Source organism: Coccinella septempunctata, chromosome 8, assembly GCF_907165205.1.
Source record: "Coccinella septempunctata chromosome 8, icCocSept1.1, whole genome shotgun sequence".
NCBI lineage: Eukaryota > Metazoa > Arthropoda > Insecta > Coleoptera > Coccinellidae > Coccinella > Coccinella septempunctata.
This window is the reverse complement of record NC_058196.1, coordinates 30,416,812-30,437,172: the sequence shown is the minus strand read 5'-3', so window position 1 is coordinate 30,437,172 and position 20,361 is coordinate 30,416,812.

Genomic DNA, 20,361 nt, shown 5'->3' with positions numbered 1-20,361 from the left:
TTGCTAAACTTATTCTTGTCTTTTCTGAACGAAAAAGTTCGATTTAAATTGTCAAAAATTGAAGAATTGGATGCAATATCGATGCATCCGTCATGCATAGAAGAAGTTTGGCTCCTGTGGAACTTGACTAAATCATACGGCGGATGCAGAAAGACTTTTTCTTCAAATATCTCCCTTTCTTTAACTTTAATCGTTTCTCTATTCATTGGGAAAGTTGTAGATAAAAAAATTCTATACAACTTTTGTCTGAAGCAATATTTCATATCGACAACCGTTTTCGAGCTAGAGGGTGATAAATGCGGGGAGCTTAGCCATACATGCGAAAGGCGGCATAAAAACCATGTGGTATTTGTTGCTAAACTTGTTCTTGTCTTTTCTGAACGAAGAAGTTCGATTTAAATTGTCAAAAATTGTAGAATTGGAAGCATTATCGGTGCATCAGTCATGCGTAGAAGACGTTTGTCTCCTGTGGAATTTGACTAAATCATACGATAGATGCAGAAATGCTTTTTCTTCAAATATCTCCCTTTCTGTAACTCCAATCGTTTCTGTAGTCATTATGAAAGTTGTAGATAATAAAATTCTATACAACTTTTGTCTGAAGCAATATTTCATATCGACAACCGTTTTCGAGCTAGAGGGTGATAAATGCGGGGAGCTTAGCCATACATGCGAAAGGCGGCATAAAAACCATGTGGTATTTGTTGCTAAACTTGTTCTTGTCTTTTCTGAACGAAAAAGTTCGATTTAAATTGTCAAAAATTGTAGAATTGGAAGCATTATCGGTGCATCAGTCGTGCATAGAAGACGTTTGACTCCTGTGGAACTCGCCTAAATCATACGGTGCATGCAGAAAGGTTTTTTCTTTGAATATCTCCCTTTCTGTAACTCCAATCGTTTCTGTATTCATCATGAAAGTTGTTGATAATAAAATTCTATACAACTTTTGTCTGAAGCAATATTTCATACCCTTAACCGTTTTCGAGGTAGAGGGCGAGGAGCTTAGCCATAAATGCGAAAGGCCAAGGTCAATGTAGAAACCCAGTCTAATGTACATTCATCGCCATATGTCTCAAAAACGTTTAGACGTAGGAAAAATTGCTTCGGACAAAATTTGTAGAAAATATTATTCTCTACAACTTTTATGATCAATGCGAAAACGATTTGAAGCCCAGGAGAGGGGGTAATTCTAAAAAACTGGTTTTTGGGGCAGTTATGGCCGATATTTAATGTTTCCCCTTGCTGAAACTGTTTTTTCCAGTTATCCTTTGCAATGAAATTCTCAGTTTCTTTCCACCTCGACTTCGCAACGATCCGAATCTGCCTAGCAGCCAAAATCGAAGGGTTTCGCGTATGGAAAATTGCGCGTCGCCGATAGCCGCCGTTAAAGCCGCTATTACGTCGCCTGCCGGAGGTAAATAGCGGCCAGAAAACGGCCACGTGGCGACTACGCCACGACCGGCCTGGGACCCATTCTGCGGATCGCAAACAGGTGCAAACGATGCGGGGTAAATCTGATAGACTCCACCTAATGTTTCTCCGCGCTGTTTGCGTTTGCCACGTCGTCGTCGAACGCTGTAAACGTCCTAAATCTTCGATTTGAGGGGTAATGATGGTGCGGGTGCGTGAATTCGGGTTGATTGCGGGTCGAAATCGGTTTCGTCCTTTGGGCCAATTGATTCTGGACGTTACGAGACTGATGGCTTGTACAATGGCGTCGTTGGTAGCCGTTTCAGAGGGATCAGTAGAAGCCGGGCGTGGACTAGGTGTCAGGTACGCCTACCTGGCGATAGATGGCGCATCCGTCTGTATATCTCTCAATGCAATCCATCCATTAGTGATGATATGGTGATCTGTTATACGTCGAAGGTGTTAGTATTTAACATTAAGCATACACATTTCAGTTCTTCACATATAACACAGGGGGAGTCCTTGACTCGTACATATTTATTTAATTATATATTCAACAGGAAAAAAGGTCGAGAGAAACACTTTTTTCCTATAAAATTTTTGCGATTCAGCACTGATAAAAAGATATAGCCATTTAAGTTTTCGTAATGAGCTATGCCACCCCTAGAGTAGAGATACAAAATTCCCTTCAGAATAACTGGCTAAATCTGTGACCTATGCATCTGTGGACCTTTCAATCAGAGTTGCAGTCAGACAAATTATCCAATTGTTCAAATTTCACAGATACTTTTCGATTTTTGAACATCAAATTACTCGAAAACGGTGCATTATATGAGGAATGTTTTCATTTCACAAAATGTTCAAATATTCATCAAATAGCGTCCAACAAAGTTTCAAGAGTTGGGTTCCTGGAATTTTTGGTATCTTTGTGGTACGTAATGGTCATAATGAGAAAACAGGAAGACGTGGGTCATATCTTGTGTTCGAAAAAGAAAAAAACCTCAGAAAGTTGTACAAGACCTGTATGTTAGCCCATCTTCTTGATGCTTTTTTAATGATTTCTTCATGCTATGGTTTTTTTATGGCACAGTACACAAATTGCTTAATGGATGAACAAAAGACTCACAGTAGGTTACACAAAACTTTGACAGCCTCTTCAGCGGTTTGACAGTCAGTCAATTCCAAAACGAAATCAATAAAACCTTTTCAGTTCTGAATATACCGAAGTAGTAGCAATTCAGAATCATTGAATGGACGTATATAGATCATAATTTCTCCTAATAGGGCCCTTCTTGCAAAGGATGCCTTTTGAGAACAACAATTTACCTGTATGAAGTTCTCAATTGACTTGCAGTAAAATGTTCACTGCACATGGTGTAGTGTTTGCTCAAGTCATTGTCTTTATGCCCTGAAAATTTTATCTACTTTGGAGAACAGGAAGAAGAAATCAGCGAATGACCGAGTCACATGTTAAGAGTTTTAATACTCACATTTCCATTTTACATAGTGAAGTGAAAACTTCATCTCAAAAAATCCATATTATTTGATCTACAATTCTTCAACACACAATAATTTTGAAAAAGAGAAAAAGTTTTTATGATCAGCAACTAGAAGAAGCTAGAGCTAGAGCTAGCCATATCAAATCTTACAAAATTTCATATATCTCTCTCCAACTGGCCCTCGAATTGATATTTTGACCAGTCTTAAGGTCTCAGAAACACATTTGAAACACGAGATGGCGCTCACAAAACTTGTTAACTGGCAGAATATTGCAGTGGTCTAAAATCTAAATGACAATCGTCAGTGACATTCGAATGACTGAAACATCACCTCTTCACCCCTTTTCGGCATGATTCTTCCGGCGTGGTTTTCGAGTTACCAGCTCGCTACACGTGCAGCTTGAGCAGGACCTGATCTTCCAATTACGTCTACATCCAACCCCAACTTATGTCCTCGTGATAACATCCTTCGCGGCAATCGTGCGGCAGAAAAGTGCACAGGTCGAATGGCCCCCTGGAGTCTTATAGACACCGTCACTTTACTTTTCCCCATTCTTCCGGCAGTCGAATCTCATTTACTGTATCTTATATCCGCCGGTAGAGGGAGCCCGCGTAACTCCGTTCAAAAAAGCCATGAAAGGGGCGGTGAAGCTTCTTGTAAAACGAAACGTGTTAGGTAAGCCATAAATTCGTATGATATTCATCTTGAGCGAACTTATTTTGTTTGTGGACACCTATGACGTCTGGATGGTGAACGAAAGTTCTTGGAGTTTGTGTAACTTTTGGACGAGACTAAAATGAAGTAGTGAGATTATAGCTCAGTTGCTGTGTCTAGCAGTGGATGCTGCTCCATAGGCTTACAGAGCTTGGCTGATTGGAAAATTCGAAAAGCCCCAATGGGGCTTCAGAACTGTCGAGCAATGGTGCTTGGTCTGTGGGCTTAAACCCAACTAAGTCCACATGGTGGACCGAGAAACCTCTCCCTGAATTGAGACATTATAGAGTGAAAGTCTGAGGTCCAGATCTTGGAGATATAACACTATTGCGATGGATGTACGAGGATGTATTGATATCTAGTTAGCCTAGACCAGTTCCAAGCATTGGAGTATCGAGTATCGAGCCATCATCAAGAACCTGTATTTAAAAGGGCTAAGAGGTGAGCAGATTTACGAAGATACGCTGGGTACCCTTGGTGATCAATGTCCTTCGTATGCGACCGTGAAAAATTGGACTGCAAGCTTCAAAAGAGGTAAATTTTCCATTGAAGATGATGACTGATCGGAAAGGATCAGTTTCTGTGTCAGTCCCCGAAAATATCGATGCAGTTCATGACATGACTTTCTCAGACCGTCGAATTGGGCTAAAACGTTTATCTGAAGCACTGAGTATTTCATACGAACGCGTTCATCATATAGTTTACGTCAATTTGGACATGAGAAGCATTGCTGGGAAATGGATCCCAAAATGTTTGAATGTTGACCCGAAGCGTGCAAGGGTAGAAGCATCGCGTTCGATCTGTGCTCGATTTGAAAACGATGTAGACTTCTTAAACCGAATTTTTACTATGGATGAGACTTGGGTACATTTCAACGATCCAGAAACAAGGCAACAATCGATGGAATGGCGACGCTCTGGTCTCCAAGACCTAAGAAGTTTCGTGTCCAAAAATCTGCTGGAAAAGTTCTAGCTTCAGTTTTTTGGGATTGCCATGGAGTTCTCATGACTGATTTTTTGTATAAAGATAAAACAATAACCGGAGATTACTATTCGATATTACTGACCACTCTACGGGAAAAAATCAGAGAGAAAAGACGCGGAAAGCTATCCAAAGGTGTTTTGTTTTTGCAGGACAACGCCCCTGCACACAAATCTCATGTTGCCATGCAAAAAATTCGTGATTTAGGGTTTGAATTACTAGAACACCCCCCTTATTCACCAGATTTGGCTTTATCCGACTATCATCTTTTTCCTCAACTGAAAAAAAGCTTTAAAAGTCGTAAATTTTCTACCAACGAGGAGGAAATAAAAGCTGCTGTGGAGGTTTGGTTTGCAGAGCAAGAAGATACTTTTTTCTTTGAAAGGTCTAGAGACGTTTCAGGTTCGCTGTAATAAATCTATCCAATCAAGAGGAAAATATGTTGAGTAATAACATATTTTGAGATTGATCTTTTGTTTGGTTCCATACTAGGCTAAGAATTTTTCGATATATCCTCGTATGTTATGACTGTGGCACCGATAGTAACTTATGGGGCAACATTCAGTTATGCCAAGGCAAGTCAGAACAGGAGGAGATTCATCGGTATAATACATAGGTTAGCGTGTATTTGTATCACTGGAGCTAAAGTAACCTAATTAGGGCATTGGACATCATTATACATCTCCAACCTTTTCATCTTGTGATAGACGGATTAGCCCATGAGGCCATTCCAAGACAATCCAGGCATTGGACATTTCAAAAAGTTTCTTTGAAACTTCAATATCAAGAGATCTAAGAAGGTTCTAAGCTAAGAATATGCTTAACCTTCTCACTGGACTCCTTACAGGCCATTACCACCTGTGAGAATGTGTCTAGCAGAAGACGAGTGCAGTGTAGATTTAGGAAAGTTCGTTTCCTGAAACGATCGAAGACTGTATAAGAGAAAAAAGCGGAAAAAAGGGTAAAACATCGACCCATACCGGCAAGACTTGCACCCCACTTCATTAACTCTCGTACGGGGTGACATTGTGTAATTCCATTATGTCCCAAAATGGAACATCCGAACAGTTGTGCAGTCAGTTCTACCAACTCTCGATTCCCCATAGAGATAGCTTCACTTATGACCTCGGTGACAGTCGGATAGATGGCTATCTGCGACCTTTAGCGCAGACAACTATCTCTATCGGATTCGTATCAGCGTTTCCACCATCTTTCGCGACATTGATTAATGGATGATTATGTTACCCCATACTTGAATGTGCATATAGGGAGTCCCAACTAAAAAAAAATGAGCATGTAACTAGTAACTCAAACCCTTACTCTGTCTCTTCAAAAGAGTGACTTTAGACGCAGGAAGTAGGTCTACGAGGATATATTGAACAATTCTTAGCCTACTATAGAACCAAACAAAATTTCAATGTCAGAATATTTTATTACTCAACATATTCTCCTTTTAATTGGATACATTTATTACAGCGAACCTACAACGTCTCTAGACCTTTCAAAAAAATGCTTCTTCTTGCTCTGCAAACCAGACCTCCACAGCAACTTTTATTACCTCCTCGTTGGAAGAAAATTCACGACCCTTTGAACTTTTTTCCAGTTCAGAAAAGAGATGATGGAGCCAAATCTGGTGAATAAGGGGGGTGTTCTAGTAATTCGAACCCTAAATCACGAAATTTTTTCATGGCAACTTGATATTTATGTGCAGGGGCGTTGTCCTACAAAAACAAAACACCTTTGGATAGCTTTCCGCGTCTTTTCTCCTTGATTTTCCCCTTAGAGTGGCCACTCATGTCGAATAGTAATCTCCGGTTATTTTTCTACCCTTATGCAAAAATTCAATCATGATTGCTCCATGGCAATCTCAAAAAACTGAAGCAAGAACTTTTCCAGCAGATTTTTGGACACGAAACTTCTTTGGTCTTGGATAACCAGAGTGTCGCCATTCCATCGATTGTTGCTTTGTTCCTGGATCGTAGAAATGTACCCAAGTCTCATCCATAGTAACAATTCGGTTGAAGAAGTCTACATCGTTTTCAAATCGAGCACAGATCAAACGCGATGCTTCTACCCTTGCACGCTTTGGGTCAACATTCGAACATCTGGGTATCCATTTTGCAGCAATTTTATCATGTCCAACTAGACGTGAACTATAAGATGAACGCGTTCGTATGAAATATTCAGTGCTTCAGATATCCCTTTTAGCCCAATTCGACGGTCTGTTAAAATCATTTCATGAACTGCATCGATATTTTCGGGGACTGACACAGAAACTGGCCTTCCCGATGGGTCATCATCTTAAATGGAAAAATTACCTCTTTTGAAGCTTGCAGTCCAATTTTTCACGGTCACATACGAAGGACATTGATCACCAAGGGTATTAGGCATATCTTCGTAAATCTGCTTACTTCTTAACCCTTTTAAATACAGGTACTTGTTGATGGCTCGATTTTCACAATTTCGGTGGACATCTTCTTTCTCTTAATTTATTGCGTAACTCATGTTATGCATGGAACTGGCCTAGGCTAACTAGACATCAATACCTCCTCGTACTGGAAGATCATTTCCATTGTGGTGAAAAATTTAATCTCTGAAGAAACTATAATGACCTAAACCCTCACAAGGTAAGTCAGAACACCTGAAAGTCGCATATACGCCTTCTGAACGATAAATCAGCTTGCGCCTGTTGGCTTCTTGATATCATTAAGCCTCTCAAACAAGCCACCAAGAAATTATTGAATCGAATGAGATCCGGATTTGCCATTCATGATCGCTCGAGCGTCAAAACAACATAAGTTCGACCTTTGTACTAGAGGGTTGATGTATAGACCACATGACATCGATACGAAGGGGTAGTTTAAATAATTCAGAACGCAGGTCAGGACTCGGCGATCGTCGATCAAGGAGCTGTAGATTGTGGCCTTAAACTCTGCATATTCACGATGAACAATATGTGAGGAGAACCACTTTCAACAGTTCCATTAGGATCGTCTTTAAGGAATTAGCTCTTTGATTTCGAATTGGTTATCAGAAATGTTATCCCAGAGTGATATTCCTTGATATTACCGAAGGCTACGGCCCTGTAGTGCGCCCTTATGGATCCTGCAGGAAGTTGACCAGGCGTGACAATGCCAGATGCACCTTGTAATAAACACCCATCTACGCTCTTCTATTCATTCTTCGGAGCGCATTACAATTAATTACAAGCATTTTGACTCTGCAACCTCTGATTTATGGGTAGATGTCGTTTGAACCCTTTGTGCGGAAGACGAAGGACAATTGTACATGATGGCTGGTTGATTGCTTGTTAGTGAAACCACAGTGGAAGAGTTTTAGGAATTCCGAATTTTTCGCCATGAGAATAATAGAATGCTCGTTTGTGGAATAGGCCCTCGAATTTGCTCGCAATAGATTTGCTCACCCAACCACCAAAGTTCATCCATCTCGGCGCGAACGTTCTGTCTTGAGGTAGTTTTAACTGAACCAACTTTTTGGGAATTTTTCGAAGGTTAGTTTCGAGTAGCTTTTCTTCTAGGATAATTATCGTACTTCCGAATGGGATACATATTCTGAAAGAGCAATTCTTCTAGTAATAAATCTGAGAAGTTCATCCATCTCGGCGCAACCGTTCGGTCTTGACGAATTCTCAAGTAAAATTTGCACTTTTCGAAAAATGCCATTTCCAAGATGAAAATCTGAACAGAGGGAGATAGGCTTTCGAAAATGCTCGCAATAGATTCAGCGTGTTCGAAAACTCATATTATCATACCAGAATTTTAAATATCTGGCCCTGTTTAGGAGAAAATAATTTTTTTTTGTTTTTCCACTTTTCATTTTCGAGTTGACTTCGAAGAGCTCTCTGGAGAGCAATTCTCTATCGAAGCATCAACTGTTGGATTTTCCAGAATCTTCCGAACAAATTTTATGCATTCCATATCCTAGGATAGAAATGGAACCACCTGATTTTCAGACAGAGTAGCAAATAGGTCGTTTTTGGGGGGTCTAACCCCTTGCTCATTTTTGACCTAAAAAATCGATATTTTCGAAATCGAGTTTTCGTGCTTGGGTCGAAGCCTAGGCAACGCTGATTATATAACCGGAAATCCCAATTGGATCAGACAAATATAACAGGAGATATCGCAGATTGAAAATGGCAATTTTTGAAAAATGTCATTTACAAGATGAAAATCTAAACGAAGGGAGATAGGTTTTAGAAATTGCTCGCAATAGATTGCGTGTTCGAAAACCTATATTTTCATGCCAAACTTTCGAATATCTGACACGGTTTAGGAGAAAATAATTTTTTTTGTTTTTCCACTTTTCATTTTCGAGTTGACTTCGAAGAGCTCTCTGGACTACAATTCTGTATTAAATCATCAACTGTTTGGTTTTCTAGAATCTTCAAAACATATTCTATGCACTCCATATCCTAAGACAGTAATAGAACATCCTGATCTTCAGGCAGAGTAGCAAATATGTCATTTTAGGGGGGTCTAACCCCTTGCTCATTTTTGACCCAAAAAATCGAGATTTTCGAAATCGAGTTTTTGTGCTTGGGTAGAAGCCTTGGCAATGCTGATTATAAAACTGGAAATCCCAATTGGATCAGACAAATATAACAGGAGATATCGCAGATTGAAATTTGCAATTTTTTGAAAAATGCCAATTCCAAGATGAAAATCTAAACAAAGGGAGAAAGGCTTTCGAAATTGATCGCAATAGATTCAGCGTGTTCGAAAACCTATATTTTCATGCCAAACTTTCGAATATCTGACACTGTTTAGGAGAACATAATTTTTTTTGTTTTTCCACTTTTCATTTTCGAGTTGACTTCGAAGAGCTCTCTGGACTACAATTCTCTATCAAATCATCAACTGTTTGGTTTTCTAGAATCTTAAAAACATATTCTATGCACTCCATATCCTAAGACAGTAATAGAGCATCCTGACTTTCAGGCAGAGTAGCAAATATGTCATTTTAGGGGGGTCTAACCCCTTGCTCATTTTTGACCCAAAAAATCGAGATTTTCGAAATCGAGTTTTTGTGCTTGGGTAGAAGCTTTGGCAATGCTGATTATAAAACTGGAAATCCCAATTGGATCAGACAAATATAACAGGAGATATCGCAGATTGAAATTTGCAATTTTTTGAAAAATGCCATTTCCAAGATGAAAATCTAAACAAAGGGAGATAGGCTTTCGAAATTGATCGCAATAGATTCAGCGTGTTCGAAAACCTATATTTTCATGCCAAACTTTCGAATATCTGACACTGTTTAGGAGAAAATAATTTTTTTTGTTTTTCCACTTTTCATTTTCGAGTTGACTTCGAAGAGCTCTCTGGACCACAATTCTCTATCAAATCATCAACTGTTTGGTTTTCTAGAATCTTCAAAACATATTCTATGCACTCCATATCCTGAGACAGTAATAGAGCATCCTGATTTTCAGGCAGAGTAGCAAATATGTCATTTTAGGGGGGTCTAACCCCTTGCTCATTTTTGACCCAAAAAATCGAGATTTTCGAAATCGAGTTTTTGTGCTTGGGTAGAAGCCTTGGCAATGCTGATTATAAAACTGGAAATCCCAATTGGATCAGACAAATATAACAGGAGATATCGCAGATTGAAATTTGCAATTTTTTGAAAAATGCCATTTCCAAGATGAAAATCTAAACAAAGGGAGATAGGCTTTCGAAATTGATCGCAATAGATTCAGCGTGTTCGAAAACCTATATTTTCATGCCAAACTTTCGAATATCTGACACTGTTTAGGAGAAAATAATTTTTTTTGTTTTTCCACTTTTCATTTTCGAGTTGACTTCGAAGAGCTCTCTGGACTACAATTCTCTATCAAATCATCAACTGTTTGGTTTTCTAGAATCTTCAAAACATATTCTATGCACTCCATATCCTAAGACAGTAATAGAGCATCCTGATTTTCAGGCAGAGTAGCAAATATGTCATTTTAGGGGGGTCTAACCCCTTGCTCATTTTTGACCCAAAAAATCGAAATTTTCGAAATCGAGTTTCTGTGCTTGGGTAGAAGCCTTGGCAATGCTGATTATAAAACTGGAAATCCCAATTGGATCAGACAAATATAACAGGAGATATCGCAGATTGAAATTTGCAATTTTTTGAAAAATGCCATTTCCAAGATGAAAATCTAAACAAAGGGAGATAGGCTTTCGAAATTGATCGCAATAGATTCAGCGTGTTCGAAAACCTATATTTTCATGCCAAACTTTCGAATATCTGACACTGTTTAGGAGAAAATAATTTTTTTTGTTTTTCCACTTTTCATTTTCGAGTTGACTTCGAAGAGCTCTCTGGACTACAATTCTCTATCAAATCATCAACTGTTTGGTTTTCTAGAATCTTCAAAACATATTCTATGCACTCCATATCCTAAGACAGTAATAGAGCATCCTGATTTTCAGGCAGAGTAGCAAATATGTCATTTTAGGGGGGTCTAACCCCTTGCTCATTTTTGACCCAAAAAATCGAGATTTTCGAAATCGAGTTTTTGTGCTTGGGTAGAAGCCTTGGCAATGCTGATTATAAAACTGGAAATCCCAATTGGATCAGACAAATATAACAGGAGATATCGCAGATTGAAATTTGCAATTTTTTGAAAAATGCCATTTCCAAGATGAAAATCTAAACAAAGGGAGATAGGCTTTCGAAATTGATCGCAATAGATTCAGCGTGTTCGAAAACCTATATTTTCATGCCAAACTTTCGAATATCTGACACTGTTTAGGAGAAAATAATTTTTTTTGTTTTTCCACTTTTCATTTTCGAGTTGACTTCGAAGAGCTCTCTGGAGAGCAATTCGCTATTGAAGCATCAACTGTTGGATTTTCCAGAATCTTCCGAACAAATTCTATGCATTCCATATCCTAGGATAGAAATGGAACCACCTGATTTTCAGACAGAGTAGCAAATAGGTCGTTTTTGGGGGGTCTAACCCCTTGCTCATTTTTGACCCAAAAAATCATGATTTTCGAAATCGAGTTTTTGTGCTTGGGTAGAAGCCTTGGCAATGCTGATTATAAAACTGGAAATCCCAATTGGATCAGACTAATATAACAGGAGATATCGCAGATTGAAATTATTTGCAATTTTTTGAAAAATGCCATTTCCAAGATGAAAATCTAAACAAAGGGAGATAGGCTTTCGAAATTGATCGCAATAGATTCAGCGTGTTCGAAAACCTATATTTTCATGCCAAACTTTCGAATATCTGACACTGTTTAGGAGAAAATAATTTTTTTTGTTTTTCCACTTTTCATTTTCGAGTTGACTTCGAAGAGCTCTCTGGACTACAATTCTCTATCAAATCATCAACTGTTTGGTTTTCTAGAATCTTCAAAACATATTCTATGCACTCCATATCCTAAGACAGTAATAGAGCATCCTGATTTTCAGGCAGAGTAGCAAATATGTCATTTTAGGGGGGTCTAACCCCTTGCTCATTTTTGACCCAAAAAATCGAGATTTTCGAAATCGAGTTTTTGTGCTTGGGTAGAAGCCTTGGCAATGCTGATTATAAAACTGGAAATCCCAATTGGATCAGACAAATATAACAGGAGATATCGCAGATTGAAATTTGCAATTTTTTGAAAAATGCCATTTCCAAGATGAAAATCTAAACAAAGGGAGATAGGCTTTCGAAATTGATCGCAATAGATTCAGCGTGTTCGAAAACCTATATTTTCATGCCAAACTTTCGAATATCTGACACTGTTTAGGAGAAAATAATTTTTTTTGTTTTTCCACTTTTCATTTTCGAGTTGACTTCGAAGAGCTCTCTGGAGAGCAATTCGCTATTGAAGCATCAACTGTTGGATTTTCCAGAATCTTCCGAACAAATTCTATGCATTCCATATCCTAGGATAGAAATGGAACCACCTGATTTTCAGACAGAGTAGCAAATAGGTCGTTTTTGGGGGGTCTAACCCCTTGCTCATTTTTGACCCAAAAAATCATGATTTTCGAAATCGAGTTTTTGTGCTTGGGTAGAAGCCTTGGCAATGCTGATTATAAAACTGGAAATCCCAATTGGATCAGACTAATATAACAGGAGATATCGCAGATTGAAATTATTTGCAATTTTTTGAAAAATGCCATTTCCAAGATGAAAATCTAAACAAAGGGAGATAGGCTTTCGAAATTGATCGCAATAGATTCAGCGTGTTCGAAAACCTATATTTTCATGCCAAACTTTCGAATATCTGACACTGTTTAGGAGAAAATAATTTTTTTTGTTTTTCCACTTTTCATTTTCGAGTTGACTTCGAAGAGCTCTCTGGACTACAATTCTCTATTAAATCATCAACTGTTTGGTTTTCTAGAATCTTCAAAACATATTCTATGCACTCCATATCCCAAGACAGTAATAGAGCATCCTGATTTTCAGGCAGAGTAGCAAATATGTCATTTTAGGGGATTCTAACCCCTTGTCATTTTTGACCCAAAAAATCGAGATTTTCGAAATCGAGTTTTTGTGCTTGGGTAGAAGCCTTGGCAATGCTGATTATAAAACTGGAAATCCCAATTGGATCAGACAAATATAATAGGAGATATCGCAGATTGAAAATTGAAATTTTTGAAAAATGCCATTTCCAAGATGAAAATCTAAACGAAGGGAGATAGGCTTTAAAAAATGCTCGCAATGAATTCAGCGTGTTCGAAAATCTGAATATCCATACCAAAATTCCGAATATCTGGCACTGTACTCAATTGATTCGATCTTTTTTGAAATTTTTTGATAGTCACCTTTAGAGTGATTTTTCTCTCAATAAAATTAACCGTAGATTGAAATGTGACACATATACTGAAAGAGCAACTCTTCTAGTTAAAAATCTGAAACTTTTACCGAACTCGATGCAGCCATTCGGTCTTGACGGATGAAATTTGCAAATTTTGAAAAATGCCATTTTCAAGATGGCCGGCAAGTAAGCCGTGAGCACGAGAATAACGAAACCGTAAATTCGACGCTGTATCTCGTCATCAGAACCGAATTCGAAAACGAACAAAAACGACGCGATATAAATCGCGAGCGAAACTGATAGCCCGCGCCATGCCCTCGCGACCATTACAAACCGACAAGGGACAATTAGAGAAATTGACGGCCGCATCCGGCGCGGAGACACAGTCGATGATCAATCGAGCCATAGATGCATATTGCCATAACGCAATCTACGCCTAATATAATTTATTTTCCAGGCCTCGTATACGTGAATTACGGCACCGATTGGCCAACGTACGTCACGTGCGACAGCCGTTCGAACGGACGTCCCGCTAATTCGTCCGCGGGGACGCAGATATACACGCAACGACGATAATTATTTAGCATTATATGCGTTTGATATAATCGCGTTTATTACTTCTGCCGTGATGCATCTCTCTGTGGTCCGGGGCTGCGTTCCGCCGTGAGTTATGGCCGTGCCGGATTTCAGCCTGCGGCATTGGGTCGACGGAGTGCAACCGGCATTCCTGAGGAATATGAGCTATTCACTTCTGTACCGGGTGTCCCAAATTTCAGATGGAAGCATCTCGAAATCTATAAGTCTCAGAGAGAAAATCTTCACTATGTGTTGAACTAGAAATCTCTTCTTTTCTATCAGTCATGGTGCGTAAGCCCTTGGGGTAGAGAATAAGAGATACCTCTCGTCGTCAGTGAAATCCCGCAGTTGCGCTAAAAATAGACCTTTTCTTCGCTAGCAGTCATGGAGCGTAGCCCTTGGGGTAGCGAATAAAAGTCTCGAGTAGATCCGCCCTGGTTGTGTTCCTTTCAGTTCTGGAGAAATACAATTAATTACATCCCGATACCGTATAGCAAGTCATTTCACTTCGCGAGGTCATCCTTAGTATCCATTTCCTCAGTTCTGGTTGGCGCATTTCATTGAACAACCTTTGATTTTTCACTGTACCCGGTAGGTATAAACTTTATTAAGTGCTCGTGATCGGATCTAATTTCCCAAATGTATGTTTGCTGATCGATTCGCTCATATTTCATACCTACACGTATTTCCGGGGTTTATATAATCAGTTTCCGAAGGTGTGAATAAACTGGTACATAATTTGATTTTGACTACTTCGTTACCGCTACCACCCTAGATAACAGCGAACTCTGTCTCCGACTAGCAGCTACTCTGGTGGGTTTGCTATTCTTCCTAGTGAAAAGAATAGCTGGCGCTCGAGATAAGTTTCTCCGAGGGAACCACGTTACAATACATTCAATACGTTGAGAGGAGTCCTGGGCTCGATTTCCATAAAAAGTCTATCAGTTGGTGTCCGTTCGTGAATATTGGGTTGCCTGACTCGGGATTGTCAGGCGCTTCTTGTCCCAGTTGCTAGAGACACCTTGTGAGCAAGGAAAAAAATTTTCTTCTGTCAAGTTTTTCTCGTTAAACCAAAGTTATCCTCTGTAATATCGCACCATTTGTCATCTATATTATTGTGAAATCATCTATTTTAAGTTAACCAGAATGGAGTGCCATGTCTCTTGTATATCAGATACAAATTAGTTGAGGCTGTTTCACGATATCTTCATTAGTTTTGAAGGAATAACCTAATTTCGATGTTTTATCGATTAAGAAAATGTGCCATGAGTTTTTTATTTTCCAAAATATCTAGAAACGTTAATAACTTTTTACAGGCACTCGTTCACTGATATTTCAACACTGTATTGAGATTTTATTATGTCTTGTACTGAGGGTGGAAAAAAATAACTCCTTTCCAAGAATATACAGGGTGAGCAGTATTTAGAGGCGAACTATAGGAATATCGAAAACTCCAACATTATCAAGTACCTCTATTTAAAAGGGTTAAGAGGTAAGCAGATTCACGAAGATATGCTTAATATCCTTGGTGATCAATGTCCTTTTTATGCGACCGTGAAAAATTGGACTGCAAGGTTCAAAAGAGGTAAATTTTCCATTGAAGATGATGACCGATCGGGTAGGCCAGTTTCTGTGTCAGTCCCCGAAAATATCGATGCAGTTCATGTCATGATTTTATCAGAACGTCGAATTGGGCTGAAACGGATATCTGAAGCACTGAATATTTCATACGAACGCGTTCATCATAAAGTTCACGTCAATTCGGACATGAGAAAAATTGCTGCAAAATGGATCCCCAAATGTTTGAATGTTGACCCAAAGCGTGCAAGGGTAGAAGCATCGCGTTCGATCTGTGCTCGACTTGAAAACAATGTAGACTTCTGAAACCGAACTGTTACTATGGATGAGACTTGGGTACATTTCTACGATCCAGAAACAAAGCAACAATCGATGGAATGGCAACACTCCGGTTCTCTAAGACCTAAGAAGTTTCGTGTTCAAAAATCTGCTGGACAAGTTCTTGCTTTGGGATTGCCATGGAATAATCATGATTGATTTTTTGGATAAAGGTAAAACAATAACCGGAGATTAGTATTCGACATTACTGACCACTCTACGGGAAAAAATTAAAGAGAAAAGACGCGGAGAGGTATCCAAAGGTGTTTTGTTTTTGCAGGACAACTCCCCTGCACACAAATCTCATGTTGCAATGCAAGAAATTCCTAATTTAGGGTCTGAATTACTAGAACAGCCTTCTTATTCACCAGATTTGTCTCCATTCGACTATCATCTCCTTCTTTAACTGGAAAAAGTTGTAAAGGTCGTGAATTTTCTTCCAACGAGGAGGTAATAAGAGCTGTGGAGGTCTGGTTTGCAGAGCAAGAAGAAACATTTTTTGGAAAGGTTTAGAGAAAGGTTTGCTATAATAAATGTATCAAATTAAGAGGAGAATAAGTTGAGTAATAAAATATTTTGACATTGAAATTCCGTTTGGTTCTATAGTAGGCTAAGAATTTTTCAATATATCCTCGTAGTTTGATAAGCAGGTGTCTCACCTAAGACTGGCAGCACGTACCTACGTCCTCGAGCCAATTCAACCTTTCATTCATCGAATAATAATGGACCATCAATTCAAAATGCCCAAGAGTATCATCCTGCGGAAAAATATGTTCCAATTTTTATCAGACGCCCATTGTAGCCATCTGCGATCTGGACCTGTCGTCTTCCGATACATCATCGAACAATGCTCCCTAATCAGGTCGCCCATCGTCCATTGACGGTCAGGATAGCGTAACCATCGCACCCTGCCAGGATGGAGGAAATGAAGAGCCTGCCATTTAGTTGCGTTGGTTATACGATACCGAGGCCCCCTACGACGTTCTGTTTCGTTGAATAATTAAAATGATAATAGTTGGATAAAAAGTGCATTGCAAACAAGCCGTGGGGCGCACTTGCCAAATCACTTCGGTGGGTGCTCGGGGCAGGGTGCGGTCCGTTTGCACCCCCAGAGTGGAGCAGCAAGGGCAAAGCTTTGTACATTGTTCATGGATGTACACATCCATATCCTTACTGAATAAATGTGAAAGTCCGTGTGTTTGATGGGATTTTGATGAGACATACACTATTCACTAGAAAATTTATCAGATCGTGTTCATTTATTCCAATACAGAGTGAGTCTTTGTCTCAAACGAATATTTTAACAGTAGATTCTTGAGGTCAAAAGAAATACTTTTTTCCCTTACCATTTTTTTTCGAAACAGCTCTGTTTGAAAGATGAAAGGTGTTGAAAAACCATAGAAAAATGTTTTTAATTATATCTCACATACTGTTTTATCGAATCTCGTTATGGAAACTTAATATAGCTATTTCTTTTTATCAGGGCTGAATCAGAAAGACGGTAGGTATTGAAAAAAAGTGTTTCTCTTGATAAATGTTGATTGAAAGATAGCCTTGAATGAATTGTGCTTACTTTCTGCAAAAGTTGCAGCCTTGAAAATTGCACTAAATATCTTATAATCTGCATAGTACGAGGATATATTGAAAAATTCTTAGCCTACTATAGAACCAAACAAAGTTTCAATGTCAAATATTTTATTACTCAACATATTCCCCTCTTAATTGGACACATTTATTACAGCGGACCTGCAACTTCTCTACACCTTTCAGAAAAAATGTTTCCTTTTGATCTGCAAACCAGACCTCCACAGTTTTTATAACCTCCTCTTTGGAAGAAAATTTACGACCTTTTTAACTTTTTTTCAGTTGAGGAAAGAGGTCGGATGAAGCCAAATCTGGTGGATAAGAGGGGTGTTCTAGTAATTCAAACCCTAAATCACGAATTTTTTGCATGGCAACATGAGATTTGTGTGCAGGGGTGTTGTCCTGCAAAAACAAAACACCTTTGGATAGCTTCCGCGTCTTTTCTCTTTAATTTTTTCCCGTAGACTGGTCAGTAATGTCGAATAGTAATCTCCTGTTATTGTTCTACCCTTATCCAAAAAATCAATCATGAATACTCCATGGCAATCCCAAAAAAGTGAAGCATGAACTTTTCCAGCAGATTTTTGGACACGAAACTTCTTGGGTCTTGGAGAAACAGAGTGTCGCCATTCCATCGATTGTTGCTTTGTTTCTGGATCGTAGAAATGTACCCAAGGCTCATCCATACTAACAATTCGATTTAAGAAGTTTACATCGTTTTCAAATCGAGCACAGATCGAACGCGATGCTTCTACCCTTGCACGCTTTTGGTCAACATTCAAACATTTGGAATACATTTTACAGCAATTTTTCTCATGTCCAAATTGACGTGAACTATATGATGAACGCGTTCGTATCAAATATTCAGTGCTTCAGATATCCGTTTTAGCCCAATTCGACGGTCTGATGAAATCATGTCATGAACTGCACCGATATTTTCGGGGACTGACACAGAAACTGGCCTTCCCGATCGGTCATCATCTTCAATGGGAAATTTACCTCTTTTGAAGCTTGCAGTCCAATTTTTCACGGTCAAATACGAAGGACGTTGATTACCAAGGATCTTCATAAATCTGCTTACCTTTTAATCCTTCGGAATACAAGTACTGAATATAAGTCCGTATCTTATGATAGTCCACAACCTATACCCAAATCTTTTCGCTAATTGTTCAATTTCTGGTGAAAATGAACGAAAAACTTTCCAATTTTAATGTAAGTCTATGATTGCCAAAACACTGAAAAAAATTCTACGCGAATAAGTTGAATGGTTCAATGATATTGAAACTCCAATCCAACATTCAATGTTACGGGCTATTTGAGATCAACCCCTAACGGTCCAAACGAACCGCCCCCCCTCGCAAAAGCTGTCAAGGGTAGCCTGATAAATCTGTTTGTGGTAGTGGGCCTCACAAAAGACACTACACTAACTATTGCAGGTTGTAAACGAGATAGTCCGAAGTGGCTGTTTGGGGTGGTTGGTGGTGCAACAAGAAGGGGGATGAAAAACAAGAATGAGTTTATGGTGGATGAAGAATTGTAGGGGTGATATTGCAGTGACCAAATGGGACGACATATGGGGCCTTTGTTATGAGCGTTTTTTAGCCTTTAGTATCATCCTACGTGTGACAATGGCTAAAGGAAAAATAATTCGAAGGTTTTCTTTCATGAGTGATACTTTCCGAAGTGTTTGGCAGTGTTTACCTCATTCTCTCAGTACAGACTGATTGAAGAACTTGTTTGGGAAGAAGAATGTGAGATTTTATTGGATTTTATATCGAGAATAAATAATTATAGATGTGGAAATCTAGAACAAGATCTTTTTCGTATTGAATTAATGGTTTTTAATTTTCCAGATGTTTGGGTGAAGTTTAAGAAGTGAAACCCAATCATGCCAGCTTTCTTATTTCGTTTTTCACTTTCCCAGTCTTCTTTAGATACACCCCTGTGGTATAATCCAGCTTGTGCGTGTATGCCATCTTTCAGCCAGGAATTGTCCGAAATATTTACCATAAATCATGGGGCTGGACATGACCTGTCAACCTGCTAGTCCGGAAATAAGAAAGTTTAACTCCTCCTTACACTTGGGAACGCCTCTGGCAAACTGAAAAATATGAAACACGAAATGAATTATTATTAGTTCGGGGCGCCTAGGGGATGCTCCCTTTTCTTGCACGTTTACCCCATACGGGGCAACTTTTTGATTGATTTCTTTAAAATGGTTTGTTCTCTCACACGTAGAAGTAGAAAAGGAATGGAGGGATGGTTGTGAAAACATACAGGGTTTCAGTGCAATTTATTTGAGTACGTTGCTAAAGATGCAGAAACTAGGGTTCTCCTCTTAATTGGATATATTTATTTCAGCGAACCTGCAACGACTCTAGACCTTTCAAAAATAATGTTTCTTCTGGATCTGCAAACCAGACCTCCACGGCTTTTATGAGCTCCTCTTTAGAAGAAAATTTACGACTTTTTAAACTTTTTTTCAGTTGAGGAAAGAGACACTAGTCGCATGGAGCCAAATCTGGTGAATAAGGGGGGTATTCTAGTAATTCAAACCCTAAATCACGAATTTTTTGAATGGCAACATGAGATTCGTGTGCAGGGGCGTTGTCCTGCAATATCAAAACACCTTTGGATAGCTTTCCGCGTCTTTTCTCTTCAATTTTTTCGCGTAATGTGGTCAGTAATGTCGAATAGTGATCTCCGGCTATTGTTCTACCCTTATCCGAAGAATCAATCTTGATTACTGCATGGCAATGCCAAAAAACTGAAGCAAGAACTTTTCCAGCAGATTTTTGGACACGAAACTCCTCAGGTCTTGGAGAACCAGAGTGTCTTCATTCCATCGATTGTTGCTTTGTTTCTGGATCGTAGAAATGTACCCAAGTCTCATCCATAGTAACAATTCGGTTTAACAAGTCTACAT